Below are 12640 nucleotides of genomic sequence, written 5' to 3' on the forward strand. Positions count from 1 at the left end.
GACCTCACTTATTACTGGAAAACAACCCGCTCGGTTTCTGTGGGCTGTTTTTCCCGGCTTTGTGCCGTCATCGAAAGTTGGGACAAGTCACCCTGTGATGTCATCACCGTGTCATGACCTCCCCCTCAGGCACCCACACGTCGTGTCCTCTGACCCCCCCCGCTGTCTTCCTCCTCCTTCATCATCTCTCTCTGTTTAGCTCCATCAGCGCTCCTCTCTCTTACACGAGTGTAAAACTGCTCCAGGCGACTCGCCGGCGTTTATCAGCTCCCGCCATGACAGACGAGCTCCGACCCCCGTTCATCTACACCTCATCATGTTTCTGAGCGGACAGACACACGGAAACATCCCAACAGCCATCAGAGAGCTGAGTGTCTATAGACATGTGTATTAATGACCTGTGTGTGTGTGTGTGTGTGTGTGTGTGTGTGTGTTTGACTTTCTGATTGGATGAGGGAGACTTCTCGCCCCTCTGCTCCTCCGCTCAGCTCGACGCCTTTCACATTCAAATCAGCTCTGATTGGCGTGACATTGTTTATCCACCTCTGGATTAACCCTCCAACACACACACACACACACACACACACACACACACACACACACACACACACACTCCTCCAACACACACACACACACACACACAGACACACACACACACACACACACTCCTCCAACACACACACACACACACACACACACACACACTCCTCCAACACACACACACACACACACACACACACACACTCCTCCAACACACACACACACACACCTCCTACACACACACACTCCTCCAACACACACACACACACACACACCTCCATCTACACACACACACTCCTCCATCTACACAAACACACACACACACACTCCTCCAACACACACACACTCCTCCAACACACACACACACACACACCTCCATCTACACACACACACTCCTCCAACACACACACACACACACACCTCCATCTACACACACACCTCCATCTACACACACACACTCCTCCAACACACACACACTCCTCCAACACACACACACACACACACCTCCATCTACACACACACACTCCTCCAACACACACACACACACACACCTCCATCTACACACACACACACTCCTCCAACACACACACACAGTTTCTTTCTGGTTCGTCTCTCTCCACACGGTGAACGCATTATTCCGTCATTAGTGACGGTATGTTGTCGTGGATAAACAGCAGCTCGCTCTCCGGGTGGCGTCCCGGCCCTGCTGGGGTCTTTTTAGATTTAGCTGAGGGGCGAGAGGCACCAGCTGTGAGAGGCCACGGTGTAACAGAGCGCTCCGGGCGAAAGAAACAAGACCCAAGGAACGCCATCTATCACCGCCAATGTCACAGCCAATCAACAGAGAGGAGGGAAGAGGCCGTGACATCACCACAGGAACATTTGAGGAGGCTCCTGGTTTAAAGAGATCCCATCCTCTGATGACATCACTGATCTCACACATTCTCAGACAGGACGAACGCCGTCACGGCTCGGGGTGAAGCGTGCTACAGTGGGAGGGGTTTCCGGTATCTGTGAGGTCGATCAATAAAAGACATCATCATCAATCACAGGTCTGCAGAAGAACCCGTTAAAACACTGCTGACCAGCCAATCAGTGAGCAGGACTGAGGCGAGGTCTTCATCTGTTCAGGGAAATATTCAACGGATGAACTTCAGGACAGACTGCTCCCGAAGACGTCTCGCCTCCAAGGATTAATAAGGGAAGGGAGTTGTAGTTCTCTGTGATCTTGTAGTTCTCTGTGATCTTGTAGTTCTTCCTGTGATCTTGTAGTTCTCTGTCATGTTTGTAGTTCTCTGTGATCTTGTAGTTCTCTGTCATGTTTGTAGTTCTCTGTGATCTTGCAGTTCTCTGTCATGTTTGTAGTTCTCCTGTGATCTTGTAGTTCTCTATGATCTTGTAGTTCTTCCTGTGATCTTGTAGTTCTCTATGATCTTGTAGTTCTCTGTCATGTTTGTAGTTCTCTGTGATCTTGTAGTTCTCTGTCATGTTTGTAGTTCTCTGTGATCTTGTAGTTCTCTGTCATGTTTGTAGTTCTCTGTCATGTTTGTAGTTCTCCTGTGATCTTGTAGTTCTCTGTGATCTTGTAGTTCTCATGTGATCTTGTAGTTCTCTATGATCTTATAGTTCTCTATGATCTTGTAGTTCTTCCTGTGATCTTGTAGTTCTCTGTCATGTTTGTAGTTCTCTGTCATGTTTGTACAGCTGATCATAGAAACAGATCTATTCGGAGTATTTGTGTATTGGGAGTTTTCACATCAGGCTCGACTGTTTCTTAGGTTTTAATCACAGCTGCTTTCAGTTAGCATGGTTAGCCATGGCTGTAAAGGTTTATGAGGCCCGAGGCGATAATAAGCCGAAATAGAAAATGACTCTCCATTATGCAGAAGAGTTCCACTGACATGTTTCCAGTGTTCATCCACACACACACACACACACACACACACACACACACATCCAGCCGCCTACACACAGTCTCTCCTGAGCCTACCGCCCACACACCCTCCACCACCCAGAGGCTTGTCTGGCTCGCCCCCCCTCGCTCTCTGAGCCTTTTTTCCTTTACAGCTGCTGCCAGTCCCTCGGCTGCTTTAACAGCCACTCGCGTCACGCTGAATCCCTGCTGGCAGGTGAGAGGAGATTACCTGCAGCTCCTCTTCATCTCCATCCTCAAGGTGTGAGGTCGAAGCACGGCGGCTTCTCTGAGACGGGACACACAGGGGTGAACATTCATCTGACGCATGAGCCGACACACAAACAAAGAGCGGACTCGGTTTTTCACCACGTGGACGACACGTGACGCTTTTCAAGAAAAAACAGCCAAAGTGAATTTACAACCGAGTCCCTCCTAAGTTTTCGACCGGCTGAACGTTCGTCTCTTCAGCCTCCTCGTATTTAAGCTGCATAAAAGTCTGAGTGAGCTGATGTGAGAAGACAGCAGGATATAATCAGGAGAATTCACCTGCAGCGAGTGGGAGGTGGCGTTTCACCTTCTCGTCCGAGGTGCACGTGTGCAAAAAGAGTTTAAAAAGTTGGCAGAAATTAGAAAAAATATATATTTTTTAAAATTACAGACATTATTGAAAGTGTTTTATTATTTCTCAAGCATGCAAAGACAAAAATCGCAGCGTTTTATTCCTTCCTAAAACGCAAACCGGTTTTTTTCTAAATCGTTAGAATATTTTTTGAGTGAAATATTTTTGAGCTCTCAGGGCCACCGTACACTTTGTTTGAAATAAAACCAGCTTCTCTGGTTCGATGGATACTCGTCTCTTTGCTTCTTATCTAAAAAGCCACAACTCCGTCTCCAAGTTACACCGCTCCCAGGTGGGAGATCGTGTTTCTTCATCTCCACTCAGAGAGCCTCTCTCTTTATCTCCCGTCTCCTCCTTCATCCCTCCGCAGCATCTTTTCCTCCCCGGCCGTCCCGACCCGCCCGGAGATAACAGGAAGGAAGCTTTAAATTAAAACGGAGATTTGATGCTTATCGTTTTATTCAATCAGTCGGAGAAAAATGTCAATTTGCATTTGTGTTTAAGCGTATATGCACTCGCAGCCGGTCCTCTTCCTCTCCCATCCCTTTCCCGTCATTCCCCCATCACCATGGTAACCCCCCCGACTCCAGCAGCACACACAGCCATATTTCTCTCCCCCATCCCCCACGCTGCCCCCTCCCTCTTCTCTCCCATCCCCCACTCCGTCCCTCCACACCTCTCCCTTCGCTTTCTCTCCGGTGCCACTCCCTTCATCTCCTCGATTCACCTCTCTCTCTCTCTCTCTCCATCTCTCTCTCTCTCTCTCTCTCTCTCTCTCTCCATCTCTCTCTCTCTGTCTCTCTCTCTCTCTCTCTCTCTCTATCTCTCTCTCTCTCTCTCTCTCTCCCTCTCTCTCCATCTCTCTCTCTCTCTCTCTCCATCTCTCACACACACTTTCTCCTGCTATTGTCTCACATCCCACCTGCCTCTCCCTCCTCGCTATGACTCGACTGGTCTCCGGAGTGTCAAAGCGGTCGCATATTTTTGGGTACATTTTATTTTTTTCCTTTACGCCCTTTTGTGCAGCTTCTTTTCAAAACGCAGAAACACAAAACACAGACGCAAATACAAGCAGGCAGCCGATCAGTCAGCTTCAGGAGAAGTTCTGACTCGAGGGACTTACTGCAGGTTAAAGGAGACATAAATAAAGTAGAGACAGAAGGAGGGGAGATGATGATTAGTCATGTAGGACTCCCACGTGTTACGCGTTTTTACTGCGTTCACGTCAGCTTCTCTGTGTAAAGAAAGGAGGAAGAAATCTTTCAACCGTCAGCCAATCAGCCGTCAGTGTGGATGAAGATTCAAATCAGCTTCTCTGACAACAATGCAGCAGCCAGTATGTCCTCCTTCTAACTTTAGATTCTGGATCTGACTGCTCTGGATCTGATTGGACCAGAGAAGGTAGGCGGGGCTTTGAAGGCCGTTTTGGACGCCCCTGGGTTTGCCAGATATGAGAGCAGTTATCAGGTGAACAGGTGTTGCAGCGATGGAAGCGGGCAGTGGAACTGCTTCAGATAGAAGTGATTGTACCCGAGCTAAAAAGCCTCTGCATGTTTCTAATAAGCTCCAGCAGCAGAAAGCTGCTCAAACTAGGATCAATGTTGGAGATGAAACATGGAGAGAGGTTAGAACGCAGAAAGCTTTACAGACCCATGCAGAGCTGGCTAAACACTGAAGCTACAGTGTCCACCACATGCAGAGCTGGCTAAACACTGAAGCTACAGTGTCCACCACATGCAGAGCTGGCTAAACACTGAAGCTACAGTGTCCACCACATGCAGAGCTGGCTAAACACTGAAGCTACAGTGTCCACCACATGCAGAGCTGGCTAAACACTGAAGCTACAGTGTCCTGCCCGATGAGTCTGACATATGTTATGTATGAGTCAGCAGCTGCTCACTGTGCTGGATGTGACAGTCGGACACGTTGTGCAGCATGTGCTCGTTTGTCGTCTGAGTGACGGCTGATATAAAGTCTGATAAAGTGTCCTCTGTGTTTGTGGTCGCTGCATGAATGGCGCCCTGTCATGGCTCCGCCACACTGGCCATAAAAACAGACACAAGTCACATATTTGCAGGACGAAGTGTGTGTGTGAGTGTGTGTGTGTGTGTGTGTGTGTGTGTGTGTGTGTGTGTGTGTGTGTGTGTGTGTGTGTGTGTGTGTGTGTGTGTGTGTGTGTGTGTGTGTGTGTGTACTGTACATGTTAAAGCCATTGAAGTTAGATTAGCTGTTTCTGAAGGGATTAAAAAACTCAAACGCAGAGGGGCTGTTAAGACCCTACTACATCGTCTAATCCAAGCTAATGGAAGCCCCCCCCAACCCACACACACACACACACACCCACACACACACACAAACAAACACACAAAGAGGAAGAGACGGGAGAAAACATGAGGAGGACGAGCTTCCAGGAAAACAAGCAGAAGAAGGGGGAAGAATACAGTGAGGGGGCATTCCTCCCATATCTCTGCACAAAGAGGTCTTTCTGTCGGGGAAGATGGAAAAACAAGGAGGAAAGAAAGAGCAAGAAAGGCCAAGAAGAGAGGAAAGATGGATGAGAGGGGGCGTGGGAGACGACGGGGGAGGAGAAAGCACAATGAGAATCATAGAGGAAGACATCCTCAGAGATAACGAGGACCTGACAAAGAGCAGAAAGTCTAATCACATTTTCCCTCCCTGGCCGGCTGTCCTGCAGCTCAAACGTTTCAGTCTGGCTCCAAACGGCTCCTTCAACCTTCCTCCTGGGACTTTCACTCACTCTAAAGGCCTGCCAGGACAAGAGAGATGCATGTGCTCCTTTCAGTCGACGCACTATCGAACCAATCTGAATGCAGGAGGCAGATACACAACCACACAGAAGGCATCTCCGCTCGTCGGTCCGGGACACATCTGGTTATTTCAGGTTAGATTGAGACTACATGCTAGGAAGGTAAACAATGATCATCAATCCCAAAGAGCACAAACGACGTCCCCGAGACCAAATGAAAAGAGTGTCAGTGCGAGTTCGACCTGACAGCAGGGAGGGGAGAAGCTTCAGGACGCCCGCTCATATCGACAGCATCAGTAAAAACTGTCTCTGTGCTTCATATGCAGACGATACTGTGATTTATCGCTCTGCATCCGACTCTCGCTCTCATACAAACAAAATATGTATTTGCATGTTTTGTCTTTTGTGTCTGTCTGCAGGATGTGAAGAAAAAAAGAAGCCCTGAAATAAAAAAAAAAACACCAGATGGTTTCAGTCAACTTGACTGATGCCAAGCTGAAGAGGAGGGGGCATCCTCCTCCTCCTCCTCCTCCTCCTCCTCCTCCTCCTCCTCTTCCTCCTCCTCCTCCTCCTCACACTAAATGTTTCCTCTTCTCCGTTTATAAACCTCCACGTTCACTCACATCTCCTCCTTCCTGTCTCTTTCTCTCCTCTGCTCACCACCAGCCCGGTGAGAAAAACCTGACAATGCAAACAACAGAAGGAGAGACGTGTGTGTGTGTGTGTGTGTGTGTGTGTGTGTGTGTGTGTGTGTGTGTGTGTGTGTAAATGATGTTGCTATGAGTGTAAAGAGGAATTCAAGAGTAAACGGAAACGAGTGGAAGTGAAATCCCAGCTGTCGCCGTGCGTCCATGAAGAAGGTCGCTGCTCCGTCAACTTTGTTTGCTAAAGTTACATTTTGGATTTTTTGGAAACGTAAAGAATTTATACTTTACAACGTCAAACGTTTTGTTTGTTTTGTGCCAAGATGGCGCCGCGGATGGTTGCTACGGTAACGTGCTCTTTTGTAGTGGTTGAGTCTTTCTTTACTTTTGTAGTTTTTTTGCTCCTTTTTAGCCCCGCCCCCCCCCAGAGAGAGAAGACCTATTACAGATTAAACTCATCCCGGACAGCTCACTACACCCTCCTCACAGCGTCACGTGCTGCTACGTACACCGAGGTCGATGCACAGAGTTGTTTCATAAACTGTTTTATTCACTTCCGGAGATTTCCTCCTTTGTTATGTGTCAGTGAACTCGCTGCATCGGTCCACAGTAAGCTAGCTAACGGTCGCTGAGTGCCCACGCTCCATCGATCTTTAGTACTGCTCTCCGCTCTCTCAGCGTTGAAACCTTTTGTTCTGATCGGCTGAGTCAACTGAGTCTTTGGGTTTCTGGACGGTTGATCCGTCAAAGATGAGCACATTGCATCTGCCCTGTGCTCATGTTTAATCATATCGTCTGGAGCTGTTTTGGTAGTTTTAGACTTTTAGTGAGCGAACAGGTGAAGCACGTCTTCCTCCTCTGACGGCGGCGTCGGCGTCTCTGCTCCGTGTTCGTATTAAACCACGACGTCGACCATCATGATGCCGTGTTACCGCTCTGTCAGTCATTCGTGAAGTACCGACTGTTCATAGACGTCGAGCTGAGTCACTGAGCGCTAACGCTCTCTGCAGACTGCGAAACCACGAGAGCACTGACGCCTCAGAGCTCTTTCACACCGCAGGTCACACCGACACGTTCACGCGCCGCAGACGAGGCAGCGGGAGCAACTCGGGGTTAAGTGTCAGAAGGTAAAACAGGAAGTTCATGCAGGGTAACCTTCTTCTCCGCTGAGGGACAGAGCACATCTAGCACATCAACGACGAGGCTGCAGGAGCCGGGGATTGAACCCCCGACTTTTAAGGTCAGAGGTGGCTGACTGTAACGCTGAGCCACAGCCGCCCTGCAGCCCAGCCGCCCTGCAGCCCAGCCGCCCTGCAGCCCTGCAGCCCTGCAGCCCTGCAGCCCTGCAGCCCTGCAGCCCTGCAGCCCTGCAGCCCAGCCGCCCTGCAGCCCAGCAGAGTTCTGCATGACAGAGACTCAGAACTTTTCATCTCCCCAGAAGTCCAAAAACATCAACGCGTCTCCTGCTCACCTGCTCAGTGCTGCAAACAAAACTCACATGACGATCTGAACCTCGGAGCTGACAGGAAGTCCGAGTCTCTGCCCGGTCGCTCTCAGCTGTGAGCTGACTGAACTCCTCCTTAAAACAAACACACCGAGGAGGGCTGATGACATGAGGAGGTCGGAAAGCCCGGATGCACACGGAGCCGTCTCTGTGCACTAAAAGGTAGAAAGAAGCTGCCTGACAGAGAATCCCGGCTCTAAGAGCTTCTGCACTACGAACCCGTGGTGAATAATTGAACACTATGATGTTGTGCTGCAGCTTTTCATTTAATATGAATCCAAACACGCTGCTGCAGATGACACAGGAGATATTAAAAAGCTGAATCAAGTCAGGCAGACACTCCCTGTTTGTGTCCACGCGCAGAATCATGAATGGTCATTTCACGTTTTTATTTTTAACACGCCGAGACACACACACACACACACACACACACACACACACACACACACACACACACACACATGCATGTAGACACAGTGACACACGTATTATGAGAGCACGCCCAGCACAGTTCTTCATACCTGCTGGCCCATTATGTAAGACATCCTCGCTCCCTGAAGCCCTCATCGCACACACACACACACACACACACCCACACACACACACATACACACCCACACACACACACACACACACACACACACCGAGCTATACACTCTCACACACATCACATCCATGCATGGAGACCCAGGCAGCAGACGCACGGTGGGTTCCTTTTGTTTTCCTCGTACCTCTGCAGGTGTTTCCTCTCTTCTTTTATCCCTTTGTCTCCTCGTCACGCTCCTCTCTTCTTCTTCTTCTTCTTCTTCTTCTTCTTCTTCTCTGTCTTCACCTCTTCCTGCTCGTCCACTCAGTCGTACCTTTTCCACACTGATGCTGCAGTGGTACATTTAACACACCCATCTGAGCGCTGCCTCTCCTCCCTCCCTTCTTCCCTCCTTGCTGCTCTCTGATTGGCTGCCTCGCAGGGATGACATCAGCCTCTTTCTTTGCAGCCTCTCTCGTCCTCTCTCTCTCTCTCTCTCTCTGTATTCCCCTGAGAGCTCCGGCCCCTCCCTTCTTCTTTACCTCCATGCTACCCCCCCCCCCCCCCCCCCCCCTCTATTTTTACCTCCCTCCATCCCTCACTGTCTCCTCTCTGTTCCCGTTTTCTCGTCTTCCTGGTGTCCAGCTGGTTGGAAGAATATCAGAGAATAAATCTGGCTAATAAGTCGTTTTAAACTTTAAACTTGAATTGTTCTGTTCAGTGTAATGAAATAAAATAAAATGAGCCTCGTCCTTCTCTCTAATTAAATCAAGTCGTCGGCTTGTTTTCAGGAACAACAACAAGGTGGCAAACTGTGGGAACAACACAAACATGTCAGTCAGCACCAGCAGACATGAAGCAGCATCTTCAGAGATTATGACCTTTCAAAATAAAATGAATAAAAGGTAAACACGCTGCAAGTAAACAATACAAGTCCTAAAAAAAAAAAAACAACAGAAAAATAAACAGGAAACAAACACATCATAAGTTCTCCTGACTCCCAGACAGACGGGTTTCCTGACGGGATATTAAGATGGACGGAGAAACAGCCGCCTGGGAGTGAAGCCTCTGCTGACTGGCTTTAGTCCAGGTCATAAGCCCCGCCTCCTCCATGTTGACAGATTGACTATCACCTCTGGTGTTCTTTAAGTCAGACATCGGCTGCGTGGCGGAGCGAGGAGCTTCCTGGTTCTGACTCCTGGTCGGACAGGAGGTCTGGTGTTTGTTAACCCCGTGCGTGCCTGGATCCTGCTTCCTGTTGTCTCTGTAGAGAACAGCTCGGGGTTGGATGCATCAGAGCCCGACTGTGGACGCTGTATTCTGATTGGGGGTCATGCATCTGGTTTACTTTGTGATCAATAATCAAAATGTCCTCATGTGAAATCTGTGTTTCTGGAACTTTCTCAGGACCTTCCTTTCAGTTTTCCAAAATGTTGAAGAATTCCCAACACTGAAAGGAGCGTCAATTCTTCAGCTTCACTTCAAGCTGGACTCTTCTCTGGATGCTTTTCCTGATCGACGACTCCTCCTCCTCCTCCTCCCCTCCTTCTGCTCCTCCTCCTCCTCCTGCTCCTCCTTCTGCTGCTCCTCCTCCTCCTCCTCCTCCTCCTGCTCCTCCTCCTCCTCCTGCTGCTCCTCCTCCTCCTCCTCATCCTCCTCCTCCTCCTGCTCCTCCTCCTCCTCCTGCTCCTCCTCCTCCTGCTGCTCCTCCTCCTCCTCCTCCTGCTGCTCCTCCTCCTCCTCCTGCTCCTCCTCCTCCTGCTGCTCCTCCTCCTCCTCCTCCTCCTGCTGCTCCTCCTCCTCCTCCTCCTCCTCCTGCTGCTCCTCCTCCTCCTGCTCCTCCTCCTCCTGCTGCTCCTCCTCCTCCTCCTCCTCCTCCTCCTGCTGCTCCTCCTCCTCCTCCTGCTCCTCCTGCTCCTCCTCCTCTTCCTCCTCCTGCTCCTCCTGCTCCTCCTCCCCTCCTCTTCCTCCTCCTCCTCCTGCTCCTCCTCCTCCTGCTGCTCCTCCCCCTCCTCTTCCTCCTCCTCCTCCTCTTCTCTGTCACTAAAATGGAAATTCTGTTCTCCAAGTCCAGACTATAAAGGTTTGTGACACACATTTGGCATTTTGCTATCTGCCAAACAGAGCAGGCCGCCAAACAGCCACAGCCTTTGTGTGTGTGTGTGTGTGTGTGTGTGTGTGTGTGTGTGTGTGTGTTAAATCCAGAGCGGGAGAAATAGATGTGAGATCGGACAGATGGACGGGGAGACTCTTTGTGTTGAAGGGTTTTTCTTTGGCAGGAAGGTTCATACTGTTACAGTACTGTAACACTGTGTGTGTGTGTGTGTGTGTGTGTGTGTGTGTGTGTGTGTGTGTGTGTGGTGGGTTTACTGTTGTGCCGCTTCCAGAGACCATCTCTCTCTCCAGGATTTCTCCTACAAAATAAAACTCATCTTCTCCTAAAGTAACGCTGCTTGTCCCTTCAAAATAAAACTCAGTCTTAAAGTGAAGCTAAATATATGTGTTGGCTTTCACTAGCAGACGTGAGCGACTTCCTGTTGGACAGGTCGGTTGTGTTCCATCACAACAAAGTGAAGATTGTCAGGTACCTCGTAGTGTTTGAACGCCGTGTTTACGAGCTGTAACAAACATTTCCTCTGACTGTCGACAAACAAAAGAGTCTTTTCAACAAGAAGACAAAAACTCACTTTGTTTAGAGTCCAAACTGGAAACATTCCTGAAAGGTGAAAATCCAGAAGGAGCCGAGCGGGAACAGCTCAGGAAGTCAGGAAGAGGGAGACACAGCGATCAGACACAGGTGAGACTGACTGACCACACAGGTGAGACTGACTGACCACACAGGTGAGACTGACTGACCACACAGGTGAAGACGATCAGGAAACGACAGAACAACAACAGGAAGTTCAGGTAAAACAGGAGGAGAAGATTCCTGCTTCCTCCTGATCGCTTTATTGAGTTTCCTCTCCTGCAGACGGAAGCTCCATTATCTGCTGCCTCCTCCTCAAAGTCTGAGCCCACTTAGAGCTTAATTCACTTTACCTGTGTGTGTGTGTGTGTGTGTGTGTGTGTGTGTGTGTGTGTGTGCGCTTAAGATGCAGTGATCAATACAGCTGATTACCATCTCTCTCTCTCTCTCCTCTCGTATGTCCTTGTATCATGTCTAACATTGTCTAGGATATGTCATCACACACACACACACACACACACACACACACACACACACACACACACACACACACACACACGAGCCTCCTTCTTGAATATGGATATTGTTACCGTAAGTGTGACTCAGCCGCTCTGACTGGAATACTGAACACCCAAGAAACTGCAGCACACACACACATGCACACACACACACACGCACACACACACACACACACACACACACACACACACACACACACACGTCCTTCATCTTAGCTGTGAGGGAGAAAATAAAGACATGATGTATAAATATGAGAAACAGACGAGGACATGTTGAAGGTTTAACGCTTTAATTTAATTACACACAAATAAATCCTGTAAGGCAACGAGAGCCATTAGTCTTATGAGTCCTGCCCCACACACACACACACACACACACACACACACACACACACACACACACGGGTATCTTCATTCCCTAATGTCTGACCTGAATCTGATCTAACAGTTACAGCTCCTCGATGAGTAAAGACTGAATGTGTCTTTAGGTCCTGACAGACACTGATAACTCGAGCGCTCTGAAACAGGAACAAATCAAGAGTACCGACTTTGTCCCCCTGATGGCGCCGTAGATCGTATAAAAACATGGATGACACGACGATTCCCTAAAAGTGAAGACAGAAGCTGGACTCGCAGTGGCAGCTGGAGAAATCTCTAAACCTTTACTTTATTTCAAAATAAAAGCAGGGTTGAGTTTATATATTCTTTGTCTGTTGTGTTTTTATTTTGTTTTCTTTTTTTCTTTTTCCTTCTATTTGATTTGTTTTATCCTGTTAAGTGGTGCAAATTAGCATATGAAACACTCAAATCAATACATTTTAAATAAAATAATCAATTGTGAGAAGCAAAAAATAGACCAGAGAAGTTTGAATTAGATTCATACATTACATCCCGGCCTCAAGGTGTGTGTGTGTGTGTGTG

This window comes from Symphodus melops (genome assembly GCF_947650265.1).
Source record: "Symphodus melops genome assembly, chromosome: 13".
NCBI lineage: Eukaryota > Metazoa > Chordata > Actinopteri > Labriformes > Labridae > Symphodus > Symphodus melops.